The sequence below is a fragment of the Lycorma delicatula genome, chromosome 3, assembly GCF_047948215.1.
Source record: "Lycorma delicatula isolate Av1 chromosome 3, ASM4794821v1, whole genome shotgun sequence".
NCBI classification, from domain to species: domain Eukaryota; kingdom Metazoa; phylum Arthropoda; class Insecta; order Hemiptera; family Fulgoridae; genus Lycorma; species Lycorma delicatula.
This window is the reverse complement of record NC_134457.1, coordinates 104349049-104370654: the sequence shown is the minus strand read 5'-3', so window position 1 is coordinate 104370654 and position 21606 is coordinate 104349049.

The following is a 21606-nucleotide window of genomic DNA, read 5'->3' as shown; positions in this document are numbered from 1 at the left end:
AAGGTAGGTAATTTTAAGCCGGCCTTCGTGGCGCCAGTGGTTGCGTCTCGGCCTTTCATCCGGATGTCCCGGGTTTGAATCCCGTCAGGCATGGAATTTTTCACTAACGCTACAAATCGTTTATCTCATCCTCTTAAGCAATACCTAATGGTAATCCCGGTGGTTAAAAAAAAGAAAAGTAATTGTTTTACTTTTGTTTTACAAAAGTTGCCTTATATTAAATACATTTTTACAATCGTATTTTGTACGCACCCAATTTTATAATTTATTTAACATTGGGGTAAAACAAGAGTGTTATTTTTATTAAAATAGGCATCAGCCTGGTCAGTTGTTTGAGAAAAATAGACTTGCCATGGGCTGGATTCTCGACCCCCCCTCCATTACAGAAGAGTGCTTGCTCGCTTACGTGAAATGATTTCTTTCGTGACAGGGATCGAGATTGTCACCAGTTTTCATGGAAATTTTTATTTTTCTTCACAACACTTTATCCAGTCTTGCTAACTGAAAATATGAGATTACGTAACGTCAGTAATATTTTTCTTAACAGGCAATTTAGAGCAAAAAGTACCACCTTCCACCAAGTACCGAAATTGCAAATGTGTTCTTTTTGACTTCCATTTTAAAAACAAACAGCAAAAAATGTTTAAAAAACGTAAACATCAATAAAAATGTACATCTAATGTATTTATATAAACAATTTGACGTAAATTTTAATATCTCTTATTTACTGATGGACTTACATAAGGCTGGAATTGAGAAAATAAGAGAAAAATTGCGTACTTTTATCGTAAAGGATTAATAAAATATAAAAGTGGATTATTTTTTTTTTTTTTTATCAAGCTTTTGTAAGATATAAAATCTCAAACGTAAATTTTTTTCATCTTGATAAAAAAAAAACATTAACTAATGTTTAAATTATTAGACTTCATTTATGGTTTCGCTACAGAAGAAGTGAATAATTAAATGCTTTCATTGTAATCTTTTTTAATTATTCAGGAATCTCTATTTTACCTCTTTTGAAAGTTTTCAATGTTTAAAATATCACAATCAATTCCATTTTTTTCTGCGAATTCAAATGATCCAACTGCTGCAAAATATTAATTGCAACACTTATAGAATATTAATTATAATAAAGATAATTTAAAAACTATTCAATTAAATTATTTTAGTAATAAAGCACTTACATATTTAATGAGCCCTGACATTTACAAAGAAAATAAAAATTAAACATTAACCTCACAATAAAATAAAAAACTTAAAAAAACTTGGATAGTGCCATGCAAATTTGAAAACTCTATGTTCGGGTGTATAGTACCTTCATCTACAGGAATCTCAGTCAAACAACAAAATATACTGCCTTCATTGAAGGCTTACTATAAACGCGTTTTACTAGTTACTATTGCGCATTAAACTGGACATTGGGCTTGTGCAGATACTGTCTGTGGCATGTATAATTCCGTTGTTATGTATGACGTCTAAGTTTCTTAGACGATACTTTCAAGCGGATGAATATGCAGTGCATCTGTAATCGAGTTTTGACTGAGCCAATACTTTATATATTTGCAGTAGTGTTTATTTTTCTGAACCCCGATTGATGTTCGATAAACATTTAATAATATGTAGGGATTTCTTGCATCTAACACTCAAATCCTGTATGTGTAGTCCCAAAGGAAGTAATTTATATAATAACTGACCTAAATAGCGTATATTATCTTTGTATTGTTACTGTCATAAACGTTTGCCAGACGTAAAAGCTTTTGAATTTCTTCTGCATGGTTATTATTAGTTTATTAATGGCAGTCGTAAGCGAGGTACAGCTGAACGCCGAGCCTTGTAGTATGCCATTTTCCAATCGTTTTTTCTGCAGGATACTCATTGTAAACCCGTACTTGAGAAACACATTGGTTCATTTAATTGCCAAGTAAAACCTGCAGATTGTCGCCAATGCCTAATTTATGTAGTTGAAGTATTATTCCACGATGCCAAATCATATCAAAAGCCTTCTGCAGATCAAAGAAGACTCCGACACAATATCTCCTAGTAATGAAACTGTCGTATATAGTATTTCCTAAATTAATCAGTTTTTCAGTAGTTGAGTGATACTGCCGAAACCTGCTTGACGCAACAATGCGACGTGGATCCATCACGGCTTTAAAATAATTTGAGCCAGTGTTTAATAGAATAAAGTCAGAATTAAAAAGGAACTTTTCCAATCTCTTCCCCGGGGATCAATTTGACCTGACCACCAAATAGGATTGTGTGTATTAAAATCACCCGTTGAATTATGGGTGGGGATAACTGGGTAATTAATCACGTTATGTCATCCTCCTTCCAATCAAAATTCGGCAAGGATATGCTGCAGATTTCTAACTGCAGCGAACAATTTATTCTGACTACGACCGCTTGCATATTTGTTTTTACTTCAATCGCGTAGCTCTAGTTGACTTTAATATGGCTAACTCTTACATTTGGTCGTTAAGCTCATCGATAAATATTATATCTTCTTAAACTAAATTCATATTTTGCCGAAAATGTGTTTTTTGCAGACATATACAATAGGGTCCACATCATGAACTGTTTACGCCGTTTTGCGTAAAGTTGTTTTATTTCAATAATGTTTTTTGTCATTATTTTTATCTGCTGTGGTCGCAATGTTTCATAAAAGCAATTTCTATTTAACCACATTAATTTTTAACTGTTTTTTGTTAGCTCATTTTTAATGTTGTCAAGTTCCTAGAAATATACATTTCTTTGTCTGCGATCACGTCATTTCCTGTACTTGTTCGTATTTCAGCAGTTTTATCAGTTTTACGTAACTCTTTTAATGGTCTGTTTGCTTATAATATTAATCTTCGATATGTTGTTTCTTACCCAAACTTCTATGGACTCAGTCACTTCTTTACTTCGTCCAGCCTCGTTTCTTTGTTAAAGTTATTCTTCAAATTCACTATATTACGTTTCTCTTGAAAGTGCTTCAATTGCTACAAACTGCCATTTCTATCGACGCTGAATCTTCACAAACTGCAGATTACATTTTCACCGATGCAGAATCTCTAAATTCGTTACTACATATCTGAGATACTACGTATTAGCCTAAGTCTACACCACGTCTCACCCCTGCATTCCTGATACACCACGGCGGACTACGCCCAGGAAATACTGTATGTATTCATTTACCTTCATTCACGAGTTCGTCGTTTACTAATATTTGTGTGCTACAGGCAAGTTTAATTTTCATTATCTATTACGTTTAAACAGTTATTTTATCAGTAAAAATTTGTGGAACATTCAGTTCATCGTACCTTATGCATTTTCACCTTCAAGTGTAGTTCACAAACCCATTTACTCACTTAAGTACAGTCACGACAGGTTACTTACATAAGGTTGTGTCATTGTTCAGCTGCAACCTATTTTACGTGCTTTATTAATTTCAATTTTGTATTTATGATAATTAACTCTACAATTTAATTTGGTATCTTGTTCATCCTCGAGATTAATCTTTTTCTACCCATGAACTGTGTTCATAATACTGCTCTAAATTTAACCTAAAACAATTTATTTCTGATGTGCAATTATGTTTTAGGACTTTGCAATTTTATATTTTACAAGAAAGATTACTAGTAAATGAACTCTATTTACATATTTTTTACTCTTTTTTATACTGAAATTATTGTAATTCATTTTTCTAAGTTAATGACATTTGTTCATTCCCAATTTTCAATATTACAGCATTTGTCAATTACAGCAATAGTTTTTCAGACATACTATGTAAATTGATGTTATGTTTTTCTAAATTTATTATTGAAAATAAGGTGTTTTATGTTCTCTTGTTTTCAGGAGATGTTAAATAGTATATTGTCAAAATGAGTATTTAAAAATGTATATTAATGTATTTTCTCTTTAATATCATTGTTCATAAGCTGATTTCAGTTGATATTCTTATGTATAATTAAATTATGTTATTTTCATAATTTCTTTTTAGTTTTTAAGGTTATGATTTAACGTAAGTTGTTTTCTTTCTCATTAAAGTCCAATTTCTTTTGGCAAATACGAGCTGTGTTTTTTGTTAACTTTACCCAACATGAACCAAGCAACCATCTCAGAAGAGCATGGCTTCGAAGACTGCTTGAAGGATTTCGAAGCAATCATCCTCTGAACAGACTCCTCTGAAGGGTTATATAGATGAACTCGAAATTTTTTCCTTCTTCTTCTTCTCAGTTGCACTTTTATTCTTACTTGATAGAAATATTACTGCTGCAGCTTGGGCGGTCTAGTAGCTTCCTTTTGAGAAAGAGATTTTCATTTCTTATCGATTATTCACTCTGCTAAAGTTGGAACAAGGTTGCCGAGGTGCTGATCCGAATCAGCAGTTGGAGTAGGGACAATGGCTGCTGTCTCAGCACATGTTGTTTTTGATCTTGGTTTGCAGTTGTTTACAATTTTTTTGTCCTCGAAATAGCTGACCTTCTATAAGGATTTCATGTCTTGAATAGATACATCGTCTTTGTTAAAGGACAGTTTCTTGATCGACTTGAATGTTGTTCTTTGCAGTTAACGCAAACGGAAAGACCATTGCATGGTTCCCCTTCATTAGTTTCTTAACCGCACATTCATGTTTGCGGTCTCTCACAACGAAGTTTGGTATGGCTAGATCACTGACTCCTGAAGCATCGCGTGGATTGTGCCACAGAACACTGCACATCCAGCCGACGTATACCAACACGCATTTTCTCCGGCAAGAAAAATCTGTTAAAAGTGAAGACGACAGAAGGTAGAACTAGGTTGCTACTTCTATTGTTCAGCCTTTGGCATTCTACCTTTCCCTGCAGTGACATTCCTCTAAAATTTTCTGCTTAGAACAATTAAACCACACACTCTTTGAAGAACTGAGAGTGCTGTGAGATCAGCACGACAGTAAACTCACCTACTTTGGTTAAAGCAGCAATCTTCTGGACTGGATGTTGTTAATTTTTTCAACGTCCAGATCGTTAAATGTTTTCCGCATTTGTTTTAGTGGAAGACAAGCACAAACAATTATTTCATGAGAGATAAGAAAAGGGCTTACCCTAGTGAAACTTTCATTTACCTATATAATCCCCATGTACTTAGGTCTGGGTGAACAGTTCTTGATATTAGTTCACTGCAGACTCTTCATCCCATGTTGAATTCTTCCTGATTCATGAATCTTTTTCCCCATTTCGCTTCCGGTGACACGGATGGATTGTTCAGATTGTATGATGAGGCAATCCCTTCTGTGCAATGCTAGCCGCCGCACCGGGGTACATCCCTTTCCAGGGCTACCAACCCTGGAGATCGGGCCCAGTACTCACCAAAACTTTCAGGGCTCCAATGAACCGACATACCTTCTACATGCTTGCCATCGCGAAGAGCATGTAGACAACATGGTCTTTATTACACCTGCCATCACATCGACCCTGGCCGTCATACCGCCGGCTCTAGAAGGTGGTACGAGTATATATCTATTTCAAAAAACGTTTTCAAATGTATATGTTTTGCAGGTGGTCGAAAAATACAATCCGTTTGACCCTAAGATAGAAGACAAGTTAAATGATTACTATTCTGAGGAAGATACCCGAAGCCCCGTTATCCAGCTACATGTATTGTATTGTATACAACTGTTATTGCTCTGTACGTGCAATGTAAATGGTACTTTCTGGACGTGGGAAGTGTCTTCCTCAGGGCGTTATTATTATTATTAGTATGGAAAGTATAAAAGTCAAATCAACTAAATAAAAGTAGCAAAATATCACATATAAATAGAGGAGAATGTTGCGCATTTTGTGGCATTTTTTCCTATTTTACAGGATGTAAGGCTACATGTTTTTAAAAAGGAATTTTTGGAAATGGAGGATCTGAAGCGATATATTAATTGAAGTGGTTGGCCAGTATTAAGTAAATAATATAAAATATGCTTGATTTTGTTTGATTCAGGAACTTAATTTTTAATACGATTGTTTTTTTTTTTAGTTCTACAATCTCTTTGGCGGTCATAGACCAAAGAGTACTTATTGTGTTTTGTCAAATATATTAATATATTTGTTTATAAACATGAGTATTATTTCAATTAAGGCAGTTATTGTTATTGATACGATCAGCGATCTATTAGCATAATTATGATGTGAGTTATTACACTTTAAATTGTCAGCAAAGAAACGTCACGGCCAAAATAACACTTTACACACCCTTCTACTAGATTTTCTCTCTTTTTAGTACTACGAAACCAAAACCACCGCTGCTTCTTCGCTTGAATAATACTTGCGATGTTAAATAACAACATACGTGTAAAAATGTACAGAACTGTTAAACATAATTCATGAAAAACTCGTAATTGAAGAAACAAGTTGTCTTTCTTTTTACAAGATAAGTCTAAAATTTTAATTCATAAAACGAAGTTTTATTATAGAAGATAAAAAATACTAATGATTTATTGCCGATATGCTGACATTTTAAAGCACATATTTTCCGTACTTGTATTACGTTTCATAGTTTTACCTTGGTATGAATTTTTTTTTTAATGGAGAAATTTGCTAACCAAATATTAGAATATACCGAGGTTACATGTTTATATACCCAGAATATATATAAATTAATTTTAAGTTTGAAAATAGTTGACGGAAAATATTATTACATACAAATATTTTCACGACGTAATAATTTTTGTTTTGTTAGAACGCACATTTTACTATTCAGCTTATCAAAACGGATGTAAGAAGTTTTTATTTAATAAAGATTCTTGAGTGAAGCACTACTACTAAAAAAATAACAGAAAGCTCTTAGGCAAAAATAATCTAAATTTACAAACAGAACCAAAAAAGTATTACTCTGTCACTTATCAGGCATCTTTTTAGAAGTTGTTTTAGTCATTTTACAAGTCTAATAAGAATTAAAAAGTGGTCAGAAATCATACATTTTTAATTGATAATCAGTTTTATTTGTTTAATAAAAACCTTAGTAATGAAATGTAGTCATAATAAATTGTTTATTTACTTTTTATTCCTAATTAGAAGGTTGCCATCTGTTCAACTTGTGAACAATCAGCAACTCCGTGGCCCAATAAGATGGGATTGATATGTATGACCTGTAAATGAGGTGAAGACTAGTACAAATTGAGGCCGACCATTCCTGAGATGTGAGGTTAGTTGAATCCAAAACATTAAATTAAACCACTATCCACTGTCGAGTAATTCAAATCCGCATAAAAGTAACTTACCTTTACTAGGATTTGAAACTAAGAATCTTCGACTTTGAAAATCAGTTAATTGCGAGGACGAGAGTAATAGAATAATACGAAACTTTTTATGGTAATTATTAATTAACTATAATTACATGACCTTGTAAATTTACTAGTACTACGCTATTAAAATTACTGTTAGATAATCTACAAAAGTTTCAGTTTCAATGAGTACGTTAAAACCAGTTCAATAAAGGACAATTAAAAAGCTCATTAAACACGTAATGTAAACATAAAGAAAATGGCTGCTGATTATTGTTTTTTATGTTTTCATTGTTCCACATTAATATAATTGAATGCATCATATGATGAAATCCTTATGAGTATCTAAAAACTTTTAAAATACACGCTCGCATGCAAGAACGAACACAAAAACATTAATGGTAAGCCTTGTAATAATACATTAAAGAAACAATGTGTTCAAGATTGATAAAAGCCCATAGGCTTATACGAAAATCACATTTTCGTATAGAAAAAGGGAAGGCCGGTATAAAATATTTAACTCTTTCGGTCAGTTATTAATCGACGGGAAGAGAAGAGACGTCGGAAAACCCATCATCGTAAAAGTACCGAACCGTTAGTAAAAATCCAACATATTAGAGGGATAATAAGATTTTGAGTTGCTTGGCAACTAAATCTGGAAAAGATAATGCTATTACATAACGCCTACCCGAGAAATGTCTTTAAATATATTTTTACGTTTTAATAAAAATTTCAGTTTTCCTTGTTCATTTTTTTCCTTTTTTTTACAATTTTAAATCTTCAACTCAATTTAATTATTTTCTCATGAAACTAATGATTCAATTTTCTGTTTTATTACAGAATATTTTTTTTAATAATTTTTAATTTTATTTCAACTTTATTACATTCTTAATAAACGAGATTACTTTTTTTATAGGTGAATAAAAGATTTTTTCGTTTACTTGCCGTCTTACATTTCTTTATATAAGAAAAATATAATAATGTGTCTTTGATTTAGAATTTAAATGATTATCCGGTTTATTACTGTAACAGTAAAAGTTTTAGGAAAATAGTGTAATGCAACATGTTTAATTACATAATTAAGATTCTTTACCACAATACAAGATTAATATTATTTTCACACTAAATCCGAAATATGTGCAAATGTATGTATAGTTATTAACTTTTTTTTTACTTTGTTAATTTCCTGGCTAACCGCCCGATTACAATTAATTTGGGTGACAAGTTTGAAAAAGATTCGAACCCAAAAATTTGAAAGGTAGATATGGATGTCGTTACTAAAACATATAAAACATATATTACAGAGTATTGCGTATTTATTAATAGTCATATTTATATAGGAAAATTGTCGTTAGAACGATCGTTCTAGAAAACCAAACTTGTGAAAAATACTTAAGCTTAAAACAAAAAAATATGTTTTTTGATTTATTGGTTAAGTTATGCGCTGACAAAAAAAAAATGTATATTAAAGTCTTCACTAATTAGTTCCGATCAATAGATAATAGTATAAGATTTATTACGCTGTTTTAAAACATGTATGCATATATATATATATATATGTGACTAAATGTTTTTAATTAATTTGCGATATTATGTAATATTTATGGATTTCTTTTTCTTTTTTACAGAATACGAATTTCATTTAATTCTCAATAATCTTTTTTTTTTATGATTGATCAACAGACAAAATATTCGCTTTATCAAAAAAGTCACAATAAAATATGAATATTTAATAGTTATTAAAATAAATGTTTTTATTAATTTTATTTTGAAATTCATAAATAGCCAGCCAGAAAGAACTGTAAATTTTTTTAATGTTGGAACAGATGGCGTATTGACTTGGATAAATTATACAGCACAGAAACGTATTATAGGAAGCACTGGGGTGGAATCTGAAAATACAGTACATCTTTCTTTTTTTTTAATAAAATATATCTGACCGATATAAAATATTCACATAGCACAAATGAAATAAAAAAAACTGATTTTAAATAAACCAATAAGGTGAAGCGAATTAAACTTTTTTATAGTAAATTGTTTTCATTTTAATCCAATTAACATTAATATTTCATTTTAAAGGAATTGAGTTGGTAAATAACATTAATTTAATTTACCATTTAAATTTATAATAACTTACATTAATTAATAATAATAATAAAATAAATAAAATAATAATAATAATAAAAAGACATGTTTACATGTTTTATTAATTGGGCGCGATGGGAGAGATTCCACGTTCTCTGCATGATTCATTAAGATCCGTTGGAGTACCAGCAAATCTATTCCGACCAATGCAGAAGGCTGTGTTGCTGGATACATGCCGCTTGGTCCGTCGGTACATCACAAGCTCGAGCGATAAGATAACGCCTGTTATTGAGGGGAACGGTCAGGTAGAGCTGCAGGCGGGAGACAATGGCCGTTAACATCTGGCAGTTCATAAATTTTCTTGTCTAGTATTTTGTCTTCATTCATTTATCTCACCCATAGAAATCAATAGTTTATGTTTCCATATATAACCCATCTCAGAACAATAGTTATAGCTCCTGCGCCTTGCCTTTGGGCCGGCCAGGATGCTTTTTATTGGGCTTGCCCAAGAGAATAATAATAATAATAATAATAATCAGACTTCACCTATAAATACTGAAACTGGACAGTTGGTTTAATAGTTAGCAAACCACATCATTTCGGGTTTAATTCCCGGCAAGAATCAAATAATTTATAATTTCACCTTCACTTGTTAAACTATTTTCTATTTTCCTGACGAGTACGTTGCAATTTGTTCATCTAGTGAACAGTAAGCAACCTCCCCCACATATGACGTGTGAATGAGATGTACTCTTGTTCTGAATCAGGCCTATCATTCCTGAAACGTATTATTAATTGAACCCAACCACCAAAGGATACCGATATCCATTGTTTAGTATTCAAATCCCTATAAAAGCAACTATTTTTTGTAGGATTTGAACTTCAGAACTTTCGACTTCAAAAATCAGCTATTAAGCAGCTTATTTACGACGAAGAGTAAACCACAAGACCAGCCCGGTGGGTCATGTTACTAAATGGTAATAATAATAATACTAATACCATACGTACTTTTTCAATTTATGTCTCCTTAAATTCTCAATAATCTAAACCTAACAGACACATGTAGTTTGGAGTATAAAAATTATGAAATTTGATAACAGAAATAAACCATTTTCGAATTTCCAAGTTTTAGGTTTTAGTGAACCTAGTTAAGAGTTTATCCATTAAACAGTTGCCTATTAAAATACATGATTGTATCAGATTCAAAATATATATTACATATACTGTAAATATACATGTATTATCGATTAAAACAAACAAATATTATTTATTTAAATCAATAAGTACTTATAAAATAGAAATTTCTATTGTCAAATAAAAAAGAAAAGTTAAAAAAACCGATATATTTATATTACATTGACGTTCATCAGAGTTATGCTAAAATTTTGACCAATATTAATTTTAATTTAAAATGTATAATAAAAAGTTTTTAATTTTTTTCTTTGAACCTCATCAAAAGTAAAAATAAATAAATAAATTTGGTTCAGCTATAATTTTCATCGATATAAGAAAATTTTTCTAAAATTCTTTTCTTAAGTTTTAACATATAAAATCATTACTGATACAAATAAAAGCAGATTATTACATATACAATCAAGTTCTGAATTACAGCTAGAAAAAAGAAGAAAAAACAGACTACGTTACAATTATTGTAAGAATTTGAGTAAATTTTACATTACTTTCAACATATATATATATATATATATATATATATAAGTAATAACATAACTACTTTCCGACTAAATAAAAATAAATGCTGCACTTAATGATCAAATAAAAGCACAGCAGTAATAAATGTTATGATAACTTTTATAAGTCACAATACTTTGAAAACTTATATCAACGACTATTTGAAAACTAATATCAAAGTTTTCTGGGTTTTATTAATATTTTCGTTCAAATTTATCTTCATTAATTTCATCCCAATTTTAGGTCACATTTTACCGTTTAAATATGTACAGTTGAAAGTTAAAATATTTTTATTAAGTTAATTTAGGTGCTACCTAATGTGAATTAAAAATAACAGTTATGTTTTTTCTTAAAAATTGTATTTCTGAAAAATATAAATAATAGTCGTAAATTTGATAAGACGTGACGAAGTTTTGTTAATTCTGACAAATTCACTTACAGACTAAACGAAAGTGTAGGGCAAACACTTTCTTATTTATTGTGTTTTTATGGAACACGTTACTAAATCTTCATTCTCTTATACTTTCAATTCTTGTCCGTTACACTATTCATTGAACAAGTGCAATATTTAACGATCGTTTTACTTGTTTTTTACGTGTAAAAACTAAACAAATATACTGAAAATACCCTTTGTAAAAGCTTAGATATTTTTTGAAAATTTATAACTAAAGAAATATTAAGAAAAAGCGTAAGGGTGTTAACAAAAAGTAATATACTATCCAAAAGTAAATTCAGTTAATAATATCGAAAATAGTAAAATCAAATATAGTATTACTCTCGAACTAACGGTAATTAGTTATATAGATGGCCTAATTCTTTTTTGAACTTTACACAAGCGTATCTTAACAGATCGCGATACGTTTAAAGTTTCAATTTAATTAAAATTCTTTGCTTTAATTACAGTTTTCAAACTCATACACTTTTCAGAAGAAAGGATATTATTTAAATTATAACAGATTAATTTATTCGCTGTAAAACTCAAAATTCTTCAATTACTGAAAACAAAGATTAAAAAGTAATTTCTTCGAATAAGCTTTATGTTTTGCTTATGATAAGCTTATTTTAGGAAACTGTTTATTTGTTTATAATAATTTTTAAAATTATTAAATGAAATTAATGTTTGCAATTTTTCCGTTGTTATTAATGAATTATTAATAACTTATTGGTTTCTATTAAGTTTAATGTATATTTTATTATTCGATTTATAATGAATTATTATTTATGCATTACAACGAATTACATATCAGCCAATAAGTTTATTCTGTTTCTTAAGTAAAAAATGTGAAAATTCATTCGTTGTTTTTATTTTTATTTTTTATTAATTTTTATTTTTTTCAATAAAAACTTTTACATCTAAGAATGTATGACCAAATCGAAAAGAACTCAATGGCAAGAATAGTCTAATAAAAAACTGCATTATTCTTTTATTTGTTTTACGAATTTATACATTTGCTGATTTAAACAATTTTTATACATCTTTCTTGTACTGAATTTTTCTAGGAGGGGGAGAAACTAGAAGTACATTTTTGTATTATAGCTTTAAATTAATTTTTTTTCTACCTTACTTTATTTTAAAATTGTAAAAACATGTTCACAAAAATATAAAATGAATGTGAAAAGATTCCATATTGTACTCAGTCAGTTTTTACAAAAAACATATAAATACATATAGAAAAAGATTAAATAAGCCAGTGCGAGTTAAGTACTGGCTTATTTTATAATAAAAATGTATAAGTCCAGACTCAACAACCAACGCGTATTTTTAACATTTATTAGCTCGAAAAACTACCATTCTCATCGGTTTACTTAGTGTATGCGGTACCTTTCCTTAGGAGTTTTTGTGGACAGTCAAACATTCTTAACATTCCTGAAAGGACCTAATTTTCTGTAGCTAAGTTACTAATCTGAATAAATCTTCACCTCTTTATTATGAGATACTTGGGGGGTATTGAGCCTTTCGGACAATTTCACCAGCACATTTAATTCAACACTTTTTTTTTCTTCACCAATGATGACATTGTAGGAGAGATTTCAAATCGTGAGGGTTTACCGCTGGATTTTATTCTATATTAACAATTTAATTCATTGATATTCGTATATCGTCAAATGAGATCTTTTTCACAGTTTTTTCTTTCAATATATTTTCAAGATTTCTAAAACAAACTTATTAAAATACATACATTTATTAACAAACACTTATTAAATATGTAATTGTATTTTCATGTTTGTGTTTAATATTTTGTTAAAAATGTAGTTGAACTCTTTAATACGGAAACAAATTATAAATGAAGGATAAACGATAGAAAAAAATCATTTTTAAACAGCACACTTTTTAACTCTTTCTTCAGCGAATACATGATAAAATTAATTATGCACCTAGTATTTAATAAAGAGTATATCCACGAAATTTAGTAATGCAAAATTAGGCCTATGTTACTTAAAAAAAACGAAAAATTGATTTTCAGAATCAAGTTCTTGATTTTCAGTTTCATCAAACGACTATTTAATTTTTATTTATTTTTTTTATGGATAGTGTCTTTAGTAGGCCTATTCATATTTTTAAGTTTATCATATCTATTAATAACAAAGTACAACACCAGTATCAAAATAAAAACCCGTTTTTTTTTACAAAAAGTAAAAATTTGTATTTTAAATCATTTTTTAATGAATGAAATTTTAAGTGGGTGCTAAATAAATCAATAATAATTTTCTTTTATTTATTACCATAAAGCAAATCAAAATTAAAAATTAATATCCATATTTTACAAGTTGTGTTTTAAGTCTGCATTATTTGTTTTAAAATCTATCTTATAAGCACTGAGATTTTGGAATATTTTAGTTTTGCTATTGCAAACTTTTCGTACTTATTAGTATTCGTCAAAGTACGAGGATATAATTATAAAATTTGCAATCTTAAAACAAAAATTTAGACTAAATATTGCGAACTGTTTTGTAAATTTACTTCATTACAGTAAGAACACTTCAAGAGGTCAAAAAGAAAATACAAATTTGAACTTTAAAAGTAATAAATAACCACTCAAAAATAAATCAATAAAAAATTCTTTGCAAAAATATTTTTAAAATAAAACTATATGTAGATAAGACTTGAGACTTGTAAGTATAGTAAAATCAAAGTAGTTCGTATGTATTCAATTTGACAGAAGAAATTTTTAACTATTTCTCCGACTATAATATAATAATAGTTTCTCTTTGGTATTCTAATATAGTTGTGTCTGTAAGACACTCGAAGAAAGAGCGAGGAAAAGGATAAGTAAAGAATATATATATATATATATATATAGATTATCTAATTTATATATTACTGAGAATCTTTTGATTAGTAACCCGGATAAGGAACTTAGCAGCTCATTCAGGGTTTTGATTATGAACAACAGATATACCCACATTTTTCCAAGTACTTCCCCAACATTACATACTTTTTTCTTTTTTTTTCCTGTTTAGTCTCCGGTAACTACCGTTTAGATAATTCTTCAGAGGATGAATATGTATGAGATATGTATGAGTGAAAATGATGTGTAGTCTTGTACATTCTCAGTTCGACCATTCCTGAGATGTGTGGTTAATTGAAACCCAACCGCCAAAGAATACCGGTATCCACGATCTAGTATTCAAATCCATGCAAAAATATCTGGCTTTACTAGGACTTGACCGCTGTAACTCTCGACTTCCAAATCAGCTGATTTGGGAAGACGCGTTCACCACTAGACTAACCCGGTGGGTTAACATTACATACTTAATTTCCTTATCCATCACTCCTGGAGTATAACTACAACACCATTCCCCAATGCAAATCAGTTCTGATGCAGACATGCTAAACGAAGGTATTATCGATTCATTTATACATGACGTCTGTGAATATCAAGAAGTCGAGTGTAATTGTACATACAATTACACTCGATTTCATGATATTCTCATGTTTTTGATTGTGTTTACTGGAGGAACCCATACCACCAGTGCCCAGGGTGGTTTACTCCGCTAGAGAAAGAAAAACAACAGCTACTGAACGAATTCTTTAAATCTTCAAAAGGATACGACGAATACGAAGACAACAGATATACAAGATACACCACGAACTCCAACAGTTTGAAAATACATCGAAGAATATAAAACTAGTCTTCAAAAAAAATGGTGACGACAATGACAATTTAGCATCTCTAATGAAATCATGGGTATGGTCGGACCAGATTGTGGGGAAGCATTTTTATTGCTGCAAGACGCTAAGTAAACAGATTAACTAAAGGAAAAATGAAACAACTCTAACGGATGGACATATAAACGTTATAAGGTATATAATAAGTTTACCCTCTCATCGCTTCGTACCAAATCCGCTGAGGGATCTAGAGTCCATTTTCCAGCTTCTGTTGGATGAGAATGGGAAGATTATTTATTTGGTTCCTGTGAATACGTCAAATTCAACGAAAAATATGGTCAAGTATATTGACAATAATCAAGTAAAATTATATCCCAGTAATGATATGGATCCAACTTGGTCACAACAAAGCGGAAGTGAGTTGTTACAAAACCGCGACGGCAGACAAGACAATATCAGCAATAACCACGTACAGAACAGAAGCGATGGAAACTCTTGAGACGGACAATTTACCTCCGACATGGAGGTTCACGTACAAATCATTACTTACACACCTGATGACAGACAAAGACGACCCAGCACCTGCACCACAGCATCCGACTCTACCACAAGCGCAAAAAATCGTCAGTTAAATGAAATTCATAAAAGTAATACTAAGCAAAAGACTAAAACTAAAAATAAACGACGCAGGACAGACAATGAACTAAAGACGGACTAATATCTACGATTGAAGTGCTAATAAATAAAGAGGTATGTTAAATCGTAACTGAGGAAAATTGTAAAACACGATTGCGCTCTACAAACCGATAACAGAAAATGTTTAATTTAAACGTCAAGTACTAGATGGACATTTTGATTGTTATATAATCATTATCAACAAAAACTATGAACATAAGTATAAAGAATCTCAAAAAGTAAATTAACAGCAAATAAAAAACACAATTAATTGATAAATAAACAGTATTTCTGAAAGATTATAAAATAAGTATATTTTTCGAGAATTTTAAAATGAAAAAGGGAAATTAATTGTTGTGGTTCTATATAATCCTTAGAGAAAGGTGAATTTAGTTAAGAGAAAAACCATCTAAACCTTTCAGTCTCCAATTTAGTAATACTTTCTATGACTTAGTCCTCGACTCTTTTATAGGCTGATATGCCCACCAAACTCATTTTAGGAAATATAAAAAGAGTATCAAAATTAAAACCCATCAAATGGAGATCCCTATCTATCCTAACAAAGTTTCAAGGGAAGGAATTATATTTTAATGTTCGTATAATTGAAAAAATCCCAAAAGGATTTTTAAATAAATTAAAAATGAAAAAAGACTGTGTTAAATCAAAACGACGGATGTTGGGCTACTACCATTATTAAACAATTAAGTTTTTGCGTCACTATTGATAAAGTAAAATTCTCAATATTTAATTCTTGTTAATTACGTATGTTTTATAAAATAATCCTTTTTAATAAAATTGATTGTGATGAGTTTCTAGGAAATGCTAGACTATAGTCGAATCCTTTGATCTTCTATATTCATAATGTGACAAAACGTTTATTTTAGTTTCAATCTTTCTTTTAGTTTGCCAAAAATATCCTAAATTACCATTATTATTTTTATACATTAAATCAAATAATAAATGCCCGATTTTCGAAGGGTTTAATTTTATCTTTTGTGAACTGAGGACAGAAGCAAAGGTTGCTATGGTAATATTGAAGTTCATGATTTAAAAAAAAAATATTTTTACCTCATTGCTATACGAAAGGTAAAATGCAATTTTTATCCACGCTTTCTTCAATTTCTCTCATATTTATTGTTTTGAAGTTAGTTTGTTTTGCTAGATACGACAAAAAGTTACATACAACAAAAGTTTTTATTGTTTTTTTTTTGTTTGCTGTCAATAACTTTCTAGTAAAACCATTGAACCCAGCTGTGACTATTATTATATATTTTAAGTGACAGCTTTGCATTTGGATTCAAAGAAAAAAAGAGATTAAAAAACGATCAAAGAGCCTTGAAATAAGGTGCTTTGAATTTTTTTAAAACCGTTATTAAATTTCAATAATTTTATATGTAACTAAAAAGGACCCCCCCCCCCCCACGTACCTACACAAATTCTCATTATAAGATATACGAACTAACAATATTTTTACTGTTTGAACGGAGTCTTACAACTTATTAGCCAATATTGTGTATCTATAATCTGTTAGGAATCACCAGATAATCTCAAAGCAAGTTCCATGGGAATATGAAATGAAAAGATTTTAGGTATGAAAAATCCAATGTACGGCTGGTATTCGAACCAGGAACTTCCCGATAAAAGGCTAAGTTTTTTTTATATCTTACTAAAACAGATACATAATTTTTTTATTGTCTTACCATATCTTTTTCATAAGAATCTCCTACCGTTTCGCCGGATCAATGTATTATTATCATCATCATGGGAATCAGCATCATCAGTATTATCATGGAAATGAAAATCACACATCCAAAATCGGATGTGAGTTCCAAATTGTAAATAATTATCAGCTTGACTTACTTTAATATCATTCCGAGAATATAAACAAAGAATTAAATATTTTATTCAAGGTACTTGAAATCTACTAAACGTGAAATAATTATTTAAAACACTTGTTATTTAATTTATAACAAGTGATTTTTTTCCCTATTGTAATGTGTACCATAATTCGACTTCCGGAAAATTTCGATATATCTTCGCGTTTCATATCCTCCAGACTCAAAAACCACTGTCAGTTCAAAAGTTTATATATATAATTTCACTTGATTGTGGACACGATAACTGCCGTAATTTTGCGCCAATCACATTCAAATTGATACGTAAAATATAACGACCCAAAATATCGGTCAAGTTCGTTAATGGGAAAAATCGGACCATGGGGATGGAAATGGGGAGCTTTATCGAGAAAACAAAATATTGCTATAACTTTCTTATTAAGTAAAATATCGAATTCCTACTGTTCTTTGAATAAGGGCCGAAAATCTACATAAGTAAATTTTTTTGTTATCACCAACCATTGGCCCAGGAGGTGGAAAAATGGGGTTTCGGAGACAAAAAATCTTCCTCTCTTAATAGGCACAGTATCGAATCGGTTTTAAGTGTTACTTCTCTAAACATTACCTCAAACTTTTGTCTGAAGAAATTTTTGATATGACCAACTTTTACGGCAAGGGATGATCAAAATGTTGCTGGAATTAAAAAGATGGGGCTTGTCGTATGCTAAACATGTAAAACTTCTTTTCACATGCAACTATTGTCGTATTGAGTAAATTTGAAGTTTTTCTTAACTTTAAGGTGGAAATCTTTTTTACACCCACTTAGCACTGGTGAAATCTACCTTCCCTTCCGGCGTGCCGAAAGGGATTCTTTATTTAAATTTTTTTTTACCAACCTGGTATAATTTTACATGAGTACATGTGATTATTTATATTTAATTACTTACTGATGTTAATGGTGTTCATATTTATTTTAATTCTTTATTTGTTAATAATTTCATGCCTTTTTTATGTGTATTAAAAATTATATTAATATATAATTTTAAACATTTACACCGACTTTTCTTGGTTAATACTTTTGGTTGGAGATTATATTTTTTGATATCTTCATTATACCGCCCATATGTCCGTTACCAAAATTCATGAATTTAAAGAACACACACACATATATATAAAGTATATAAATTTATAATAAAAAAGAGTATAAAAATGATACCAGCTTACCAAATTAGAGCTACCAGTTTTACAAAATTAGACCTTTATAGAGCTCGAAATTTGTAAAAAAACGTTTTATTTGTGATTCACGCCCTAAATATAAATTTTTAGCCAGCTTCAGAAAGAAGCAGGTTTTCAATTCGATCCGTATGTAGTTTCCTTTTGCATATATACTCAATTTCTACTCATCGTCGATTAGGCCAAATTCAATGTTTCTTCTTTCATTATTCAAATAAAAAACCTTTAAAATTCGGTTTGATCTTTTTTTATAAACTAAGTAAAAAAACTTTTTGATAATTTACATTTTCTGGAAAGAAAATTTGAATATATTTATCATTTTTTATCACAATCATTTCTCAGAATGCTCATAATTCTGGTAATCAAATTAATTACTCAGAAAACCACATAAAAATTAGTTGAAAAACTTGATGTAACGAAAAAAACTTACATATGTTTCTGCATTCCAGAGTTTATTTCGGAGTTAAAGCTCTCTGGAATAATTAACTCTGTAAAGAAATGACTGTTTAATAGCAATCTTTACGGTATTACGCCGTATTTCTTTTCTTTTTTTTAATAATATAAAGATTCTTTTTTATGTAAACACTAAATAACTTTTGGTTTTTTACGAACAACATTTTTCATTTGAGGAAAATTTTCAAGGCCAATTAGTATTTTTAAAAGTAAATAAAAAAAAATTAAAATCAACTTAACATAAAATCTGCAATTATAAGTAAAAAGAAAGATAGTAATTAGCATTTTGTCAAATTATTACTTTTTTAAAATTCTATTTTTTAGTTATGTAAAAGAATAGAGAATATGTATATATTATTTACTTGTTACTGAAGTCATTTTTAATGAATGACATCAATGTATAATACTCAGATCAAAGAAACTTTGCTTTTTTTTAGTTATTAGAAGTTTTAATGCTGAAATAAATAGTTAGCTTAATGATAAGATTTAGAGTTTAGAAATATCATTAGAAATAACTGAATTAAAAAAATAAATAATATAGTATATTCTCCATTCTTTTACATAACTAAAAAATAGAAATTAAAAAAAATAATAATAAATTTATCATCATCTCTTGAGAGATTAGTAGCTTATCTAGAATTGACTTATTATACGTTTTCCAAAATTTACTGGGCTCTTAAACCGAGGAGCTGGTATGTTGTGGAGTAGTATGCCACTCAGTTAATAGTTATTTTTTTATAAGTGTATTTTATAAAAAATTATTTCAAGGTGTAAAAAATGAAAGAATAGACCATTACGCAATTTTCAAAAAAGTCCCAGTCGAAAAATGTTTACTTTATGCTAATGAACTTTGGCAGTAGTAATAAGTAATAATACTCGCCACAAGTGCTCAGAATTTACCAACAGTTATAAAAGATATTAGAAATTTCAGTGCAAAATACCAGGGGTGCCATGATATTAAAATTAATTAGATTCTTCTTTGTTGAATTATAACCAAACGAAGAAAAATCGTAAATTATTATGTCATCCTTTGGTTTCCTATTAGCTGTTGATTTAATAATTCGTATTATGTAAATTTGATTTAGTATCAATAATAATGTACACAAAATCTGATGTGGACACCACATGATTTCCTTGTACGCGTATTAAATTACATACACTCATTTTTTGTTGGATTTCATTTAAACGTATTTCATTTAAAAGTGAGATACGATCCTCCAACTCTTTAATAAAGTGGACAATTGCACAATTGTTAAAATATTAGTTTTTATTAATATCAAGAATTTATACAATTATTAATTCATCAATCTTACCTGAAATATTAGGATAGAGTAAATATTAGGATTAAGTCCCTTTATTACTCTTTAAATAAATCTAAGTCTTATAACTATCTAATCAGTATAAGGCACCTAAAATTCATATTACTGTGGCTAGCAAGGGAAAGGCACGGGCTTCAGAACACCGATTTCAACCATATTGAGTGTGTGAATAGTACACTTTACGTGTCTTCATCACAAAATACAAATATGCAATATTCAATTATGCTTAAAAATAATGGCCCTAAAAATGTCCTTAGCATTTTATATTAATCTTAGTTTATATATTAATCTTGTTTCACGTCACTCAAGTAGATAAGTGGTGTACATGAGAACGTGTCGGATCCGCAACAGTGCATACATAGGTTAGAATCCGTCTTCATATACATGTATTTTTTTAACCCTTTTTTTTATTTACATATATTGATTTATTAATAATTAACATCGCCATGAGGGGTTACTGAACCTCTCGTTCTGTTATCTTAAATCGCTGAGACTGGAAGCCCAATTTTATGGAATGGAATGGAATGCAAAGTTGGGGGGAGTTTATAGATTCTCCCTACGGATCGCAGAACCTGGACAGAGTCCCTTGCTGCTGGATGATTCTATCGGGCGTGTTTTTAAAGGTTTATTTTAAATGACGGGTCTAATTTTTCAAGTTTTGTCTTATTTAGTATTTAGTGTTTTAAGGACGGATTTAATTGCATTCCAATCCGTTGTTAAACCAGCGTTATCAAACTCATTTTATGGGCCGACCGCGGAAGGCTAGGCTTATGAAAACTGTCCTCCCGACGTAATTCCCCTTCAGACCGTCCACTGAAGTCCTTTCGGTGCTAACGCTTCATATGCTAGCAGGAATACGCCACAACGGGGCACTAACTATATGGAGGGAGCAATGTGCCCCCTTCTCCGGAGGAGTCGCAATTACTGATTTAAGTTAATACCAATTTTATATATTTTGTTTTGTTTTCTTAA